We start from the raw sequence: 18,850 nt of genomic DNA, 5'->3' as shown, positions 1-18,850 counted from the left end.
TGGACCACAGTGGCAGCTGCTTTATTGTGTGGCTTCTCTAAATTACACACCCATGTGCCAGACAGAGCCACTGGGGCCTGCACCCAGGTCAGCGTCAATGCTGGCACACACCAGCTCTCTGTGGGTCACACACTCATCCAGGATCAGCCAGCCGTGATGACCGGTGGCCTTGGTTGGCTGTGAGTGGAAAGGATTCAGCTGTTGAATAGAAAGGGGCTTAGTTTACATTAGAGGCCCATATGTACAAGTGCAGATCCGTGGTCAGTTTTAGGTTAAAGCTACAGTCACCTCTCACTATTACTTCACTGCTTTCATTGTTGCTGTGGACAGTTGGTGGTCTGACGTAGTGTGGTTTTGGAGATACGCATAGCTTATTGAATACCTAACATCAGCTGGTAAAAGAAACACTAAGTGGTATTTTTACACTGAAATGACAGCTTCATAATCATTGTGATGATCCACTGACCTGTAATAAAGAGAACAGAGCCTCTGTTTTTGCTAATCCAGGCTCAGCACTGCAGATACTGCAGTATTGGCCCTTTTCCACCAAATGACCTCTGGTTCTTGAACCAGTGCCATTCAGGATTCTTTAAACCTCCAGTGAACTCGACCGCATTTTCACTAGTTTTGATGGAAACCAAGGATACGTCGTCAGTGGGGAGTCATGGCTGGGTCATTGTTTATTGTTTTTGTTTACAGCGGGTTCAGATGAGAATGAGATATTATACACGTTCTGAGGCATCCTGATGAGCTCCTGAACAGTGGAGAAAAGTAGCCAAGGGGTCTTGATTTATTCATTTAGTCAATTAGCATGCTGGAGATGTCCCTGTCTAGCTCCGTTGTATGATAATGCTTTATTTGAGGCTCTGTGCTCTTTCTGGAGCTTCTTTAACACAAATGTATTATTTCATTCTTATTAAAAAATCTGTGGTTAGGTACTTCATGTTAAAGAATAATGGTGAGTTTGAGCTTAGTGTAAACAAAGTGAATAATTGCTCAGTAGGATGTTTCACTAGTGTTATTTAAGGATAAAAGTGATCTCATACCCTCTCTAGCAAGTTTTTTGGCATAATTCAGTACCAGAAATTGTTGATTTATTGGCAGTGAACATCTTGAACAGCGTAACTCAAACACTGATCCAGCTTGACGAACAATGTGTCTTTTTTTTCCATCATGAATTTCCATCCTATTTTCCACAGTAGCTTAGTTCTGATGATGTGAGAGCGGTGATGGTGGGGTTTATTCATGAATTTCATACTCAACCTCATTGTGGGCTGTTTGACAGGTTAATAATACTGCACCATAGGGAGGGGAGAGGGAGCTGTATGGAAAGATAGAGAGAGACGGAGCAAGCAGGCACAGAAAAAGAGTGGGATCCTTCTCCATATTCAGCATCACCGTGGGAAAATTCCATCTGCATGACTCCCTGTAATTCTCTGTGTGTGTGTGTGTGTGTGAGGCTACACTTTGGCCACAGCGAATCCTGCAGCTCCAAGTGGAATCGCTTCTTAATTGAATCCAGAGCACAGCAGGGGCCTCCGAACAGAGACCACTACACAGTGCTGGGCGGTACAGATACAATTTAATTTCACAGTATACCGTAGTCTTACAGTATCAGATGAAATGTAAGTTTACATTAGTGATGTAAATGAACATATCTTCAGTTCTGCTGCTCTATTAGGCCACTTTAGTTCTGTTTTCTTCCCTAAAGAAACCTTGCAGGGTATCATAAATACTACTCAAACAGAAACCACACTTAAACAATTTAGAACTGCAGTTTTGATTGGGTAAAATCTGCAGTGGAAATGTGCAATTGCTTGCGAACATGTGGAAGAACGTTTTGTGATGTGGGTTGTGCATTTAAACCAATTTATTTAGTGAATCAATCTGAGTGCATTTGAAGAGTTTTCTAAAGAGAAAGCTGTCAAAACCTGGTGAAGGACATCATTTCAAAAATGAAAGGTAATTCTGTAGAGATACCATCAATACAAGGTTGAGTTTGCAATTAAAACTTAAATGAAGCACATTGGGGCGGTACGGTGGCGCAGTAGGTAGTGTCACACAGCTCCAGGGACCTGGAGGTTGTGGGTTCGATTTCTGCTCCGGGTGACTGTCTGTGAGGAGTGTGGTGTGTTCTCCCTGTGTCTGCGTGAGTTTCCTCCAGGTGCTCCGGTTTCCTCCCACTGTCCAAAAACACACGTTGGTAGGTGGATTGGCGACTCAAAAGTGTCCGTAGGTGTGAATGTGGGTTGCCCTGTGAAGGACTGGCGCCCCCTCCAGGGTGTATTCCCACCTTGCGCCTAATGATTCCAGGTAGGCTCTGGACCCACTGCGACCCTGAACTGGATAAGGGTTACAGATGATGAATGAATGAAGCACATGTCTGTACTATACTGGTTTCCCTTTACCTTTTACATCCTGGGGAAAAAGTTGACCCCTCTCAATGTCACTGTAATATTTGGACTGTGGCTACAAGTTCTCAACACACTAACTCTAGTTATTTTCTCTACAATTTTCCAATAGCCAGTATATGATTTGCAGTGATCTGAGGTGAGGCTTGAACCCACAATCCTTTAGATGTGTGACAGGACCACTGCCTGTAACACAACTGTGCCGTCCCAACTTTGTGTTTATATAATCCAACAAAGAATAACTTTAGTAAAACAATGCAGGCCAGTCACGTTCATTGATTCAGTGATTTTAATTAATACACGATGCATATCACAAGTGTGTGTGTGGTCATAATTTCCCATCTTGTGCAGCCCTAGTATGAATGGATTTTTCTTTCTCCTTCAGATAACCAGCGCTGATGTCATTATCAGTCCTGTCATGTTGTAAAGACTCGCGTCCTTTGGTTAGATCCATCGTTTGGGAGAGTAGCACTTATGCAAGTTCAATACTAATGCGTTTTCCTACTTCTCTCCTAGACTGAAAATCTACATTGATTGTAGTATTCGAATGTCCTACAGCAATGTCATAAAAAAGAAAAAAGAAAAGAAAAGCTCTCTGTGCAAAAGAGCTTTTTTTTTGTTTCTTTTCACGCCCTGGATTTGCTTTATTCGTCTTCACGTTCACATATGTGAGGAGGGCTGATTAAAAAGGTGAAAGAAGAATAATTATTATTATTTTTATTATTTATTTATTTTTGCCTATTCTTCTGTCTCCATCTCCATCCGTAGTATCAAGTCAATTACTGCAAACCATGAGTGGTTTCGCTTTGTGTAAAAGCGTCGGTTACAAAAAGAATCTTATACAGGGGGTCCTCGACTTACGACGTTGATCTGTTCCTACGTCGCGTCGTAAATTGATTTTCAGTGTAAGGTGGAACATACGTACATACTGTACGTAAATAACATACTGTAAGCACTTATCCTATCCTAACACCTATCCTCCTCGGTCCCGAGCCGCGTAACCGTGTATTCTTCCGCCGCGCACACCACACACGAAGTTCACATTACGACGTTTACGACGCAAAACCACTTAAGTCGAAACAAGGCTTTATACAGTAAATGGGAGATGTGTCGTAACCACGAAACATCGTAACTCGGGACTGACGTAACCCGAGGACCTCCTGTATATTGAAACATATTTCATGTATATTGAAACAAAAGCTACAATGAATAAAGGATTTCAACATTTAGATCAATAGATATGTTATTGTACATTACTGTTCCTACTGTAAACATGTGTTTGTGTGTGAGGAAAAGAGAGAGAGGCAGAGGGCGTGTGTGTTTTGTGTATCCATGGCTGTTTCTGTGGGCTGATCAAAGTTATCGTCCCAGCTCCAGTTTGTGCTGACTCACCGAGGAAAACATAGCTTCTCTCCTTTCTCTGTAAATCAATAAGTTGCATCTGCAGCTCTGGATTGCAGCATCCACTGCTGATGTGAGAAAGCCTCACTCCTCACTCCTTACCCCCTACTTAGCCCCTCCCCTGTGTTAGTCTGTTTTTCTTTTCTGGAAGCAGGCTGTATTTTAATGAGATATATTTCTCACTCCTAGCTCTTTGATATATGTGAAGAATGTCTTTCAGAAATGGTGCTAAGCACACTTTGGTTGAGTTTGTGTGTGGAAAACCTTTTCTGCCACATTTCTTACAGAAATAAACTCACTCGATCTCCTCCTCTGTTATTTAGCTCTGTGTTGAAGTGTCACTGATGGGGTTTTCCTCTGACATCACCTCCTCTAGCACGTCCGATTGGCTTCTGTTCTATGGCACCCTATGCACCCCCGCTTCCTGTCTGCACTGGAAGTCGGGCCTTTGTCTTCCGCCACAGGTTTGGCTTAAGCAGGAAACTGGCTTGTTGACGGACACACCTGGCAATATCCCACCAGGCAGCGTTCGATGGTGTTATTGTGTGTGTTGTTATTGGTGATGGTGTGTGTTATGGGGATTTTGGAGCTTTTATGGTCTCTGGAAGTGTGCCAAATGTCTTGTGTGACCCTCGTGGTTCTCAGCTGATTTGATCTATTTTAATCATTCTTCTTTCTTTAGGACCTCTCATGTCCTCATGCTCCCTTTCTTTCATCCAACCTTTGTATGTAGACATTCTGTAAGAAATATATTAATGTATGAATGTACAGCAGAACCAACTGTCATTGGTGGACAGAATGTCTATAAACACTGAACATATCTGTCACATAAATATCAGTAATCCCTGCCCAGTGCTGTTCCTGCTAATTTATACCTGTGCAGTACATCTTTTAAACTGTCCTGTATGTTCTTAAAGCATGCTTCCGTGCTGTTCTTCATGGCAATTATATGACAGTAGTGTTAATAGGGTACAAGAAAACATGAGATTTATTTGAGTTCAGTTGCCAGCTTGTGTAGCAGCACCATGTAACTCAAATATTGGGGAAACTCCTAACGCTGCATTAGTTTACCCCTGTAATATGACTAAAATTGTAAGTCACGCTGAATTGGTAAATGTAAACAGATTGGAAATATTCAATAACTGCCCTAATTTCCACTAACCTTTGGCCTTATTGATTTGTTTAGCATTTGACTTTGGTCATCGTGTGCAAGAGGTTAATTTCTAAATAAACAAATATCACGGAATAACAAAAACAAAGCCCTGGTCCTTGTTATTCAGGTTCACCCCAGAGTTCACAAAGAACACCTGCTCCTTGCTGGGTAAACAGACACCCAGAGTGATGTCACTGTGTGGTTATTGTAGTGTTGGAAGTCCTTTCTGCCTCAGAGGCAGTAATATGAGGGCAGATGGGGACATAAACAAACATACAGCCTGCAGAGTTTAATGCTCATCGTTTTGTGTTTTTTCTGTTGCTCATCCTCAGTGTGCCATTGAGTGTGTGGGAGTGAATCACAGAGAAAGAGAGAGAGAATGGTTTAAAAACGAGAGTGCTGTAGAATCCATAGCCTGAAGCAGAGGAGAAATGGATGTGAAGCATGAGCACTCTTTTATTGATTTAATAGTTGTCTGGAATTGTTGGCTGTGGGAAATATTATTATTTCTTTAGAAATTATAGCCATGTTCTTGGTGCTTAGTTCCCATCATCTCATCTCAAGTGGGCAGTTTGTTATTTATCAATCTCAGGACAGAGAGAGACCCTCAAAGTCCTCTTTACCTGGATTGAATTCAGAGTTGTGGAAAAAAAACCCCATAATACTCAGTTTTTGTTGTTATTTTAAAAGAACCGTCTGACTCTGGTACACTTACCTTAGGGTAGCTATGTTCATTACATTTGAACACACATTCAGGGAATGATTTTCAGATATTGGTATGTTATTAGTTTAAAAAAACTGTACTAGTTGGAAAAAGACAAGTAGAAAAAAAACAAGTAGACGGCTAATTGCCATGTTTACTATGGCTATTAATTATCACCTAATATTCCAGGCTTATGACAGGCCTAGATAAATGACTTCACCCTGTAGTCATTCACTGTTCTCCAGTTTCATCCTTTGTGAATGATGTCACACCGATTAAGCTGTGGACTGTATCCCTTTATCTGGCAGGCTGCCTGCCCAGTGTGGTGTGTGATACATATGCGTATTATACAGACCGTGGGTTTGACCCACAGACCTTTGGTGCGGTTCACTCCTCTGTGTAACCCTGGCTGCCTGGATCAGGACTCCTTCCTTTTGTTTTAGTTAGTTTTAGTGAGGGGATTTTGGTATTGACTCACTGTTGCTCCTAAACACCCGTTTTTCTCTGCAGATTCATGTCATCTGTGTCTCAGCTTACAGGCGTTGATGAGTCATCTAATTCTATTTCTCCTGACTGCTTCCGGAGAATGGAAAAAGCTCATTGTCCCCAATGAGCATCCTTTTTGTTAGTTGTAGTGGTCTAAAGCTAAATTGAGATCAAATGAGTGAGTTTACAAAAGACCACATGGCGGGTTTCTAAGTGAGAAGACTCTTTGTCATGCAAGACAGACACACACACACACACACTCGCGCACACACACTCCGGCTGCTCTGTGGACAGACGGCTTGCACAGTTGTGCACCATTGTGCAGCTGTGGTTTGGTTTTTGTTTGACACATATGCCCGAGTTTGTTTTTATACAGTATCAGGACATATGGTTGTGCATATGTCCCAATATATAAAAGGCAGGGAAGCAACTTAACATAGAAGTGTGTGTGTGTGTATACGCGCTCATATATATGAGTGACTATGGTATATGAAAGGTATTACATAAATAAAGCTTGTATAAAATAAAATGAGAGAGTGCAATAACTAACCCTTAAACTGAATCCTAACCTTGTTCTTAAACCGCATTGGTCTTCAGATTTAAATAAAGCTTGGAGTTTTTGGTTAAAGCCTTTGCATTGGTTCTGTCATTGTAGGATTGTTCTGGGTTTTGTCTGCAAAGGAAAAATATTTTTCACATAACATGACAGACAGACAGAGGCGCGCGCGCACACACACACACAGCCTTTGATTTGTAACGTACCAGCTGGCTTCTGTCTGTGATGGATGTGTAGGTGAGGAACTGTGTGTTTTATTTGACTAATTAAGTGCCTCTCAGACAGTTGTAGGTTGACTGTGAAAGCTAGTCATCTACTGACTCAACTCTTCATTTAGACAGAAATTACAAATTTCAACTTCCACTGTAAGTGGAAATTTGTTTTCTTTGTGGAAGTACTCCTTCTCTGGCTGTGTGTAGGAGGGAGTGTATAATTCAAAGGATACACACACGCACACAGCTGCTACTGCTCATACTTGTGATTTGTGTGTGTGTGTTTGTGTGCATGTGTGTGTGTGCTTACACAGCATCTCTGCCTCACAAAGCTGAATCGATCTAGACTAAAAGCTGATCTGTAGGCTGCTCTGCTGAGTTCCTTATGCAAATGTGTATTTAGTTTCTATGCTAAGTATGAACCTTTCTTTTTCTGTGTCTTTCCTACCTAGGTTTTGCCTCTGGACCTGGCCTCTGGACCTTCGCTTTAACTGACAGCATAAGGAAGAACCAAAGGTAGGTTCTGGTTGTTTTTCTTTTTAAATGTTTGGCTACAGTTGTCTCAGAATGTAGTCCATGTTTGGAATCCAACGTATATAGAATCAGTCTAGTTCCATAGACCTATAGAGTTATAGCTGGGGATTATTGCAACTTCAGCTAACTGCTCCATTTAATATAATGTTGATAATAATACACCATATGTTATGCCATAATATTTGATAGAGCACTATATTCATAATATAATGATCCTGATTTGGTGAAGTCGAGTGAGGGAGTGAGGGAGAGGGGGAAACCCAGAGAGAGTTCCAACAATGTCTATTAAATGTAGAGAATATAAGGCTTAGAAATCAGAACAAAGAAAAATCAAATACAATAATTATTAAAGTTGCCGTAACTTTTCGGAACCTAGATTAATTGAAACCCTATGCAGTATTAAAGAGACCAGCTTTTTTCTTGTGGAAGCATGCAGAATACACCCTTTAGCTGTGCTGCAATCGCAAGATGAAGAAACAGTCTTGGAGCAGGATTGATTTGATCTCCTGCTTCAGTGCAGAGTGGTAAAAATAGCTCCAAGTAACACCAGGCTGTTACTTTGCTGTGAAAATCTTCAGAGGAGATTAAAAAAGAAGGTATGATATAATTAGCATAATGTCTTCTGATTGCCGATGTCTTTGAAGCGTGTTGAAAACCACCTTTAATATCTGTCTGACGATAAGCTTTATAAATACCTGAGGTAGAGGGGCTTTTAGTTTGCTAGTAATAATGACACATTTTATCACTATCAGCTCCTAAAGCATCCAGGATTCACTGGATATACACTCACTGTTATATTATTGCCGCCCAGATATGACTTTTATCACTGAGGAGACGTGTGAAATTTTATTCGAGACCCCTGTTATAAATGAATCCAAACAAAACATGGCTTCTGCAGGTTATGTCTAGAGTCATAACCTGCAAAGGAACTGTCTTATGATCCTTAAATGAGAGGTGGAAAGGAGCAAGAGGCGGGTTCCTGAGGGAACAAAGCTATTGGTGGGGTGCAGGAGTGTGATATGTAGAGCTGGGTTTTTAAGGATAACTCGGCTTAAGTGAAAACATCTGAGCTTCTGCGGACCCCCAGAGAGCAGAAAGTGGACTAAAATGGATGGACTGGAATTTTCTGGAAAGTCCATGGCTCTGATGTGAAACATGGCCTAGTCTTTAAGCCTTCTGCTTCAAGCTACTACTGATGTAGTATGGAATCTATTTGAAATATTCCCCATCTGGTCACAACATGGATTGCTTTAGTCCAAAAAAAATATATATATATATATATATATATATATATATATATATATATATATATATATATATATATATATATATATATATATATATATATATATATTTAATAAACTTGTGATATATTTTCATTCATTCATTCATTATCTGTAAGCGCTTATCCAGTTAAAGGTGGCGGTGGGTCCAGAGCCTACCTGGAATCATTGGGCGCAAGGTGGGAATACACCCTGAAGGGGGCACCAGTCCTTCACAGGGCAACACAGACACACACTCACACCTACGGACACTTTTGAGTCATCAATCCACCTACAAACGTGTGTTTTTAGACTGTGGGAGGAAACCGGAGCACCCGGAGGAAACCCACGGGGAGAACACACCAAACTCCTCACAGACAGTCACCTGGAGTGGGAAATGAACCCACAACCTCCAGGCCCCTGGAACTGTGTGACTGCGACACTACCTGCTGCACCACCGTGCCGCGTGACATATTTTGTTAAAAGCTAAAATGCTTCTGAATATGCAAAGTGTACATCATGCGCAGTCTCTAGCCAAGGTTTGGCGAGAGGTTTTGCATCGCCACATTGGGCTGTGGACCAGCGAAACTGTTCTCTCAAGTGATGGACCACCATTCAGAGGATTTGGAATGGAGTGGTGTATGTGGTCCTGAAGTGATTGTTCAACATGAGTGTAGAGTTTGGACCTAGAAAAGAACTGAGACATGCGCTGCAAACCCTTCGTTCCGTGACACACACACTTACACTTACTTTTGCCCCGTAGCACACATTCCCTGCTGTATGTTTGGCTGGTGTTTGTGAGGCATTGGTAGGGCTGGACAGTAATTCACTATATATATACTGTTCATATCAATATAAGAATTATATCATAATATATTTTGGCCATATCATCCAGCCCTATACACTGGTATAATCTTCCTGCTAATATGTACTATGGACTTGGCATTAACTGTGATAAAAACACCCAAAAAATATAACCCAGCTCCCAAATGTTGCTAACTAACTCACAACAAGAACAACTGCTCCTTTTTGGACTGGTAAACAGTCCTCAGCCAGCTGCCAGTAAGGGGTCAGGGGTCAAGGGCCGAGCAGAAGTGTGTTGGCTGCCACAGGGCTTTCAGGTAGAGGCTGTTTTGGGGCATTCCCAGCTGCTCAGTGGAGAGGACTGAAGCCTCTACTTCACTGCTGCTGACACGTCATGGCCTTAGTCACACAGACAGGGACACATTCTGCTTCATAGCATGCCTGTTTACACACACACAGCAGGTGGCTGCTTACACAGACACTGCGATTGCTCTTACTCTAATAGACTTGAAGTCTCCATGTTAGAAGTAGAGATAACAAGAAGAGTGTGAGTGCTCAGTGCCTTTAGCTTCATTAACACAACCGGGAATCTCCCATTAAAGCACTAGACAAAATGAGCCAAGCTCATTAACAAAGCAATCACTTTAATCAACTTAAGTGAAGTAAATGTGTATTCAGTAAATAGTGCAAAGGAATGCACTTCTCTGTCATTATCTAATAAAATATATAACAAATCCCTTTGCCCTAGTATCACTTTAAAGTTCTCTCTCTCTCCCCCTCTCTCTGTGTGAGTGTGGACTGTATGTGGAAGATATATCTAGAGGCGAGGATAGATCACTATCCTCTATTGCAGCCAGTAATCCCTGGAGGGCACATGCCCCAGATAGAGCCCTTTTATACTTCCCACACATTCACAAGATCCAAAAAGTTCCCCAGCTATATCATATGCCTTATAATCAGCCTTTCCCGAAATACCATTAGTGTTGGGTCATATATGTAGCTCTTTGGAATCTTCAGCCAACTCTCATGATTAAGAGGTAATTTAGAGAGAGCTGAGGTAATGCTGAGCAAAGCTAGTTGGAGAAATCATACAGTATGTTGATCCATGGGTCACCAGCTTTAGTGTTAGCACTGTGTCTCATTAAAATCAGGCTCTGGTCATCAGGTATTTTCTGAGGTAAAAACCTACCATATTAACAGTCAGTGACCCTTAGCTGTTTTTTGTTTTAAGTAGTAGCACTGCTGGCCAATAACAATGATAAGCTTTGGGTAATAGAGCTCAATAACCCTTTTCTGTTCCCGGTTAGCACAGCCAGCTGCACGCTAACAGGCGCGTATACTCATGGTATTACGGTAAATGAACCCAAGAGACGGCATGAACGCGAGAATATAAACAAGACTGTAATAGTTGTAATTCAAGTGCTTGTGTGTATGTATTAAATATTTATATTAAATAGTTTGTAGTCTACTGTTCCCTCTGTGTTTTGGGGTGTAGTTTCTCTGGTATGGCGACCCCCTGTTAGAACACAAGTGCAGAACCCACTGGGATTTTCTTCACTCAAAGGAAATGTTTTCCCGTTTGTGAGACCACTGTTTTCTTCACACACAAGTTTTATTGGATCTGAGGCCATAGACCAGGCTGCTTCTCTTAAATTAACACTCCAGAACAAAAGTGCAGAACGTTTTCTGCCTGGGTAGGTTCCCGACCCGCCGCGACCCTGAACTGGATAAACGGTTACAGACAACGAATGAACGAACGTGTGTTCAGTCTACATTTTTAGAAGGATGTGTGTAACGAAATGTTAATATTCGTGATAACATTTTTGGCCATATCGCCCAGCTCTAGACCAAAGGCAGACTGGACTTTGGCACTGTAGAGGTGACACGCCCGTAATAACTCCGGGAACAGCGTCACTCTTTTATTAGTGTCGCTCTTTATTGGACTCACTTGTTGGGTGTGTCTTAGTGTGAGAGAGTGATTACCATCGCTGTTGTTTCTGCGCAGTCAGGCGGAGGAAATGACGACAAATTTTCTCAAGAACAGCCAACTCCCCAAAAATTCCTTTACTCCATCTCTCTATTCCTCTCTCCCCTTTAATTGACTATTTTTTTTATTTGATCTCCCTTCCATTCTTTCTGTCGTGCTTGCTGTTCACCTTCTCAATTCTCTTGCTCATATATTTTTCTTTCCCCTCATTTGTATTCTCCCTTCCTCCCCAACCCATTCTTGCTGGTTATCTCTCTTTATCTCTCTTTTGTCTTTCTGTCTCCATCCTATCTCTGGCTCTCTCGTCTTTCTCTACAGTTTTTTCCTCCCATCCAACGTTTTCTTTTTTTCCCCCATTTCTGTGTTCTTATATTTCTTTCTCTCCTTTTCCTTCTCTCTCTCTCTCTCTCTCTCTCTCTCTCTCTCTCTCTCTCTCTCTCTCCTTTTCCCCTTTTTATCTCTCTCCCTTCTTTTACCTTTCTTTCTCTCTCTCTCTCTCCCCTTTTCCTTTCTCTCTCTTTCTCATTTTCCTTTCTCTCTCTCTCTCTCTTCTTTTCCTCTCTCTCCTTTTCCCTCTCTTTCTCTCTGTTATTCTAAGACAGCACTGCAGAATCCCTGTCAGGCAAATGAAACCATGCTACTCCATGATGTCAGGGAGACATAGACTCAGATTGACAGATATTTGGGTTAGATTTATCTCTTGGACATTGGGCAGACACGAGTGTCAGTGCGTTGCTTCAAAGGCGCGGCATCCTCTCAGAAAGTAGGACTGTATGAGCTCCAGGCAGCCATCAGGTAACTCAGGCCCTGCCAGGAATATTCCACTAAATCTATTACTGCTGTAGCTGCAGTTTTTGCTTAGTTAGCGTTGAGTATTATGTCTGTTTTTGCCTAAGGCCTGAGCAATACTGAGGAGAAAAATCACAGTCCAATTTGTAGCTGTTTCCCATTGTTTTTGGGGCCCATACTACCCTTATGATTGTTAGTGAGAAGGAGAAATTATACTTCAGATTAATCAGTAAAAAGATTAAAGTTGTCTAACAAAAACAATCAAAGATGGAAAATAAATAAATAAATAAATGTGGATGGGGACATAGATTTAATTTGATGATCATAAAATTAAGAGTATAACATTTCCCGTTCTAATGCCTCATGAAGGTGGAGCTCTGAGTTAGCAGCAATGTTGCATTTTTAAAAATATGACACAAGAACACGTCTCATAGGCCACTGACTTAATGCTATCATAGAAAGTTATAACAGCTGCAAAGTCCCCAGAACAGTCAAACTAAGCATTTAGATGTGTGTGGAGTTGTGAAGAGCAGAGTACATGCAGAAGAACTAGGGGAAAGCAGTTCTCTTGGTTAACAGTGTTGTTTAAATAGCTTGTATTTGCTTGTGTAATTGATTATTATGAACTAGAAGAATTGGGGATGGAAGTAGAGAGGTGTTTTTTTTTAATCCAGCTCTGAAACGTTAACAAGTTTTCCACAAACATGTTTTGTCTTTTCAGAATCACCTTGTGAATATTGCTGTATGTGAAAGAGTACAATAAAATCATTCAAATCAGATAAACTATTCCCAATTAAAACTCATGATCAGTTCAGCAACAGAAAGACAGTTGGATCCCATTCTTAGATTATTGCGTTAGTTTGCGGCATTTTGTGATTGCAGTACACATTCTCATATTTTGAGCAACATAACCAGGCAGTAATTATATTACATGATAGATGAGTTTTGGCAAAACTGAGATCGTAATAAGGATTATTAAGCAAGCATAGCTCTGTATTTGAATGAACAAACTCAGGTTTCATGATTGGTGTGTCTGAGATGAATGTCATGGAGATACTGCATGTTTCGGTGCAACACAGAAATGTTGCTAGGGAACTGAGCTGAGAAATGTTTGGATGGAATGAAGAGGTGTGATAGATGCCTTGACAATATGGAGGAAAGCACCAAAAATAATGGTCTTCAACAAACATGCTAACAGGGCTACTTACCTTTTGTTCCATAGTGCTGGGTTGGTTTCCAACTATTACCACCTCCCTCAATATGTAGCCAGTGACATGGTACAAAAACCATCTCTAATGGGGAACTGTGGGGTTTCAAAACCACAACAACTGTGACGGTAAAGTTAAGCCTTGTTTATTCCTTGTGTATTTGTTTTTTGGGACTGAACATGGCTCCACACAAACAGATTAGTGTAGTTTTTCCTTGTTGCACCATCCAGCTCCTGCAGGATTCTTTCATCGGACACCAATCTAAGAAAGGTTTGTACCTCTACAAAGGACTACAATGTAGTTATATGAGGTGCTATTAGGAGTCAGATTAAAAACAAATGTGATTGCTAAAGCATCTTGGAGATATTACCGATGTCTAATTAGTGCTGGATGTCTGCATTTTGGTGTGATTGACAAGTGTCTCTGGCCATTTAGTGCTCTACAGGATTGAATCAGTAAACGGAGGTGTCATTGAGTGGAAAAGCACGATAAGGTATCACTAGGGTTTGAATATGCAGTGCCCCAATGATGGGGCCCACACTTAGACATGCGTGTTACATTAATAAACAGTTCAGACGACTTTGTTAAACAGTCTGCAGCCTGAAATGTGTAAATGTGCGCATACATGCTTTTATCTCGGTCAATGACATTTTGGGCAGAATTTCCTTGCTACATCCATCATTCCTATGTGCTTTTGCACACTCTGTGGTCTATTCTTATCCTGCCAGTTCTGCACACTTCATTTATCCCTGTCTCCCCCTTACAGATACTTTGACCCATTAATCTACAACTTTTTTTATATATACACTGATCCAAGATCACTTTTCCTTCTCAAAAACTTCACCCTATTCATTTTCAGATAAACCACAAAGCAGATCTGAGATCAGCACCCAGCAACCTATCCCCATAGCAAGAATACGTCTCTAGAGCTGCAGCCGTTTCCTATTATTCTATAAAGGAAAACAAGGCTTTGCTCATGCCAAGGACTAATGGTTTAATTGACGATATTTCTGTGTTCTTGGGCTGTTTGAAGTCTCGTATTTCCATAGCTCACTCAAAGCTCTGCTGTTTTACTTTATGGTGAGAGACATGCTTGGTAAACTATGCACAGTATATATTGATGGATTTGGCTATGCAGTTCTCTGGTTACATTAACACATGGGTCTAGAGTCACCTGCCCGTATTGAATATTGGGCTTCACAAACGCTGATCGGTCCATCTCTAATATTTACCTGACCTTTTTTCAGAGAAGGCAAATAGTTTGTTGCATGTAACAAAGGAGTCCGTTTTTGGCAATATGGCAGAAATGATTAACAGTCTTACTTTAATACATTTCTACGGTACATGATATAAAAGACTTTTTCAGAAGGTTTTCTAAAGTGAAATAAACTGCACCAGTTTTTCAGCAATAAACTGAGTTTAAAAGCAGAGATACTAGAAACTCATGAGTATATGCTGGCTTTTATTTTAAGCTTATATTGAGGCAATGTATGAAATGAACCAAGAAATAAATGTGGTAGTTCAGTGCAATGTGTTAGTTCAGTACACAGCTCCAGGGTCTTCAGGTCCCTGGGTTTGACATTTGTCTGGTCATTGTCTGGGAGGAGTTTGGTGTGTTCTCTCTGTGTCTGTGTGGGTGTCCTCCAGGTGCTCGAGTTTCTCCCACAATCCAGAAATACATGTTAGTAGTTCAATTGGCTATGTGAAAATTGTTTGCTGATCTATGTGAGAGTATTTGTGATTGGTCACCTGTCCAGGGTGTGTGCCTGGTAGGGCTGTGCCATATCGTATCGATCGCAATAATATTGTCATAATGTTTAAAACGATTTAAAAAAATCAATTGTGATAGTGATGTTCTGACTTGTTTACGTAATGACGACATGCGATTACCCATAATACAACATACAGTCTTTACATGAGTCTTTTTTTGGGCACAGTTTAGTACGGTGGAAAGTGGTCCGCTCCAAAAAACTGGAGTGACTTGTGGAGGTGGTTTGGTTACAAAATATCAGATGTACAAAAACCATGGTATTATGTTAGAAATTAAAGAAGGCTGTAATAGTATTAATATATATTAAGTATATTTAATTATAATTTTTAGTGTTTTGTCATATCGCAAATAATATCGTTATCGCCAAAATTCTCTGAAATATTGTGATGTTATTTTAGGGCCATATCGCCCACCCCTAGTGTCTGCCTGGCACCCAGTGGTTCTAGGTAGGATCCAGACCCACTGTGAAACCTGAGCAGGATGAAGAGGATATATAATATGAATTAATTACTTAATTTCAGTGCATTTTAAATATATAGCAGATGGAGCACTTTAACAGAAAACTGTTAAAACCTTTCTCATAAAGATTTCCATAAACGTACTGACCATACCCTTGGCACATTGTGTTGGATTTTGTCATGAGGATGCAATAAGTACCAGCAGTTCCTACTAGTATCTGATGGTATTCCTGCCAGTGTCAGGAAACTATCAGTCTCAGCACTGTGCTCAGAATGTTTCTTTAATATATTTCCACTTCCTGCTGATCTGGAATCAGTTTTGTGGTCCAAAGCTGTGTTGGTCCTTTTTAGACAAAGAATAAAATTGTTCTTAAATCAGAAGGGGGAATAATAACTATTTTTAAGGCAGACTCCTTTATAGCGGGTATTCCCCCTGAAAGGTCTTGCTGTAGTCAACATTGTTTCTTCTGAGGACTTTGTGACCTCACTTTTATGTGACCTCTCATTCCTGTAGCTGGCGGTGTTTTGCGATTATAAAAAGATCATGCTGGCTGTTCTCCATTGTTTTGTTTTGTTTTTACTCATTGTTAACTATGGTTCATATTTTGATGTGAGTAATCGTTAAAGTGCTGGTGCTAAGTCTGTGTTTCCTCTAATAGGCCTTAGCAGAACAGTAGCCTTTCACACTGCACTTTGTTCCGGATGCCCATAGCATAGGAACATAATGTATGGGTGGAGGTCCATGGCTAAAAATACCCCTCCTTTTTCACACACCCAAGCATTAACCCCTGTCTGATGAAATGCCCATTCAATATTGTCCATTTACAGTAGGCCATCACAATCGGCCACTTGTGGAGCCTTAGAGTGAAGCGTTTCTCAAAGGTCAGTTCACACCACAGCACTGTATTCTTCCCATTTCCTGTTCCATTTACTAAGACATATTCAAACTCTGCTGGCAGTGTTTTTATAACTCTTTAAACTCATAGGAGGTGTTGACGCCCAGGAGAATACTTCAAACGATGTAATGAAATGAACTAATGAAATGGAAGAATTGACCTACTGTTGTAAGTATAGTTCAAAAGAAAACCATTTAGCAGGCAACACCCACCACACCATCATGTTCTGGTAAGCATATGAGCACTAGAACATTACTGATATGTTTTAGGTTTTCTCCAACTCACCCCAAAGGCATTAAATTGTGCTCCATCACTCCAGGGAACACAGTTCCACTGCTCAGCAGACATTTGATACTGAGTATAGTGATCTGATCTTTTTTTTTTGCACACCACCATTTAATTTCAGGCATTTCTATGGTGATTATGCAAGCTGTGAACCACCTTGTTCACATTAAACAGCTGAATTGCCAGGTTAAAAAGAATGTCAGCATTTTTGGAGATACTGCACATATCACTGGGGGGATGTAAACAAATTTGACGGAGCCCTGTGACCAATTAGTCCTGAAATTTCACGCACACTTTTCTTGATGGTGTTATTTACACATAAAAACATGCTTTCAGATGACCATCTCAGATGTTTCTATTAAAAAATATATCTATTTTAAAAACTTGGCATCAGTAGTAGACCTTACCAGCGTAGTGGCTATCTGCATTGTTCTCTAAAGTCTGTGTCTGGTCTCCTCTGGCCCTAGTGGTCATTTAGGGTGAGAGTTCAGAGTCATCAGTGTTGTCTGAGGGAGCTGAGCTTGTGCAATCTGATGCAGTGTACAGCTCCTCTGAGAGGAGGCCTTTAAGAGACCTCTGTAGAACAGCTTTTTTAGTCTCTGACAAGTATTGTTCTTCAGTTTTGGTCATGGGTTTCACTGCTTTCTAAGGAAAAATTAAATAAAAGTTGAAATAAGAGACTGCAGTTTGGTTTAAATTATTTCATTTGTTATATTCATATTCATTCATAACATTATGCATCCCAATTACACCATTTTTAAATACATATGCACTCCACTGTTAATTGAGCAGCTTGTGGTGCAAAGTGCTTAATTTAATTTTTAAAAATGTGTGTTTTGTGTGTGTTTTATTGAGATGAAGCAGAAGGAAGTTGGAGTTGGTAAAGCAGTGTTTCCTCTATCCCTGAAATTAAACAGGGTGTGTGTGTGTTTTAGGGCTCAGCAGAGTTAAATGAAGCAGGGATATTAAAACAATGTTTTTCCCTGTAATAAAAGAAACTAGGTACTTTGTGTGTAAGTAAGTGTGTGATATTTTGTGTGCGTGTGTAAACGGAAGGGAGGGTCAGGTCATTCCCCGCTCTTTCTTTTCCTCGTTCTTTGCCAACAGTGATGTCAGAAGGAGGGACGATAGCGAGACAACGAGAGTGAGACAAGAGAGAGGAGGAGGAAAACAGCGGAAGATATGAGAGAAAGCAAGAGATGGAAGATGTTAAAAAGAGAAACTTGAGAGAAGGGAGAGGTGGAGGATGACAAAAGGTTCATAACCTAATAGAGAAAGAGAATTGAACAAGAGGCAAAGAAAGTAGTTGACAACTGAAGCCGCAAGACAAAAGAAGGAAAGTTGATGAAGAAAGAGAGAATAAAGGGGAACAAAAAAGAGAAAGTGAGATGAAGGAGGGAGGGAAGGAGTGAGAGGGAGAGTACAGCTGGAGGGTGGGAGAATACTGACAGATCCGCTCATAAGGGAAAGGAAGAATTCCACACATCCTGGACATTTCCTGTCCTGACATTTCACACTGACACACACACACACACACACACACAAAACAGCTTGTGCTCACATTAATTTCTGATGGACAGCCCAGAAATTTAGCCCTGTGTTGTACAGGTGCTGGTCATTAGAATAATACTTAAGACCAATACAAAAAAAAAAAGGATTTTTAGAAACGCTCAATACTTAGTTGGGGCTCCATTTGCCTGAATTACTGCAGCAATGCGGCATGGCATGGAGTCGATCAGTCTGTGGCACTGCTCAGGTGTTATTAGAGCCAAGGTTGCTCTGATAGTGGCCTTCAGCTCTTTTGGATTGTTGGGTCTGGTGTATTGCATCTTCCTCTGGTAGCTTAGGCATTGTGTGCAGGCGCAAAGTCCTGCTGGAAATCTGCATCTCCATAAAGTTGGTCAGCAGCAGGAAGCATGAAGTGCTCTAAAACT

At 40.8% G+C, this 18,850-nt stretch overlaps 1 protein-coding gene across 1 annotated transcript in view; it reads left to right on the top strand.

The window, feature by feature from the left end:
* The window catches only part of raph1b (Ras association (RalGDS/AF-6) and pleckstrin homology domains 1b), a 60,716-nt gene that overhangs the window by 11,548 nt on the left and 30,318 nt on the right, over window positions 1-18,850 (top strand). Inside the window, exon 2 of the mRNA XM_066655624.1 lies at window positions 7,375-7,438. The gene's annotated coding sequence lies outside the window, so the exon portion shown is untranslated. The remainder of the gene's footprint in view (window positions 1-7,374; window positions 7,439-18,850) is intronic.

The sequence above is a fragment of the Hoplias malabaricus genome, chromosome 2, assembly GCF_029633855.1.
Source record: "Hoplias malabaricus isolate fHopMal1 chromosome 2, fHopMal1.hap1, whole genome shotgun sequence".
In the NCBI taxonomy this organism is placed as follows: Eukaryota; Metazoa; Chordata; class Actinopteri; order Characiformes; family Erythrinidae; genus Hoplias; species Hoplias malabaricus.
Note: the sequence above shows the minus strand (reverse complement) of the source record. Positions and strands in the feature narration are given on the sequence as shown.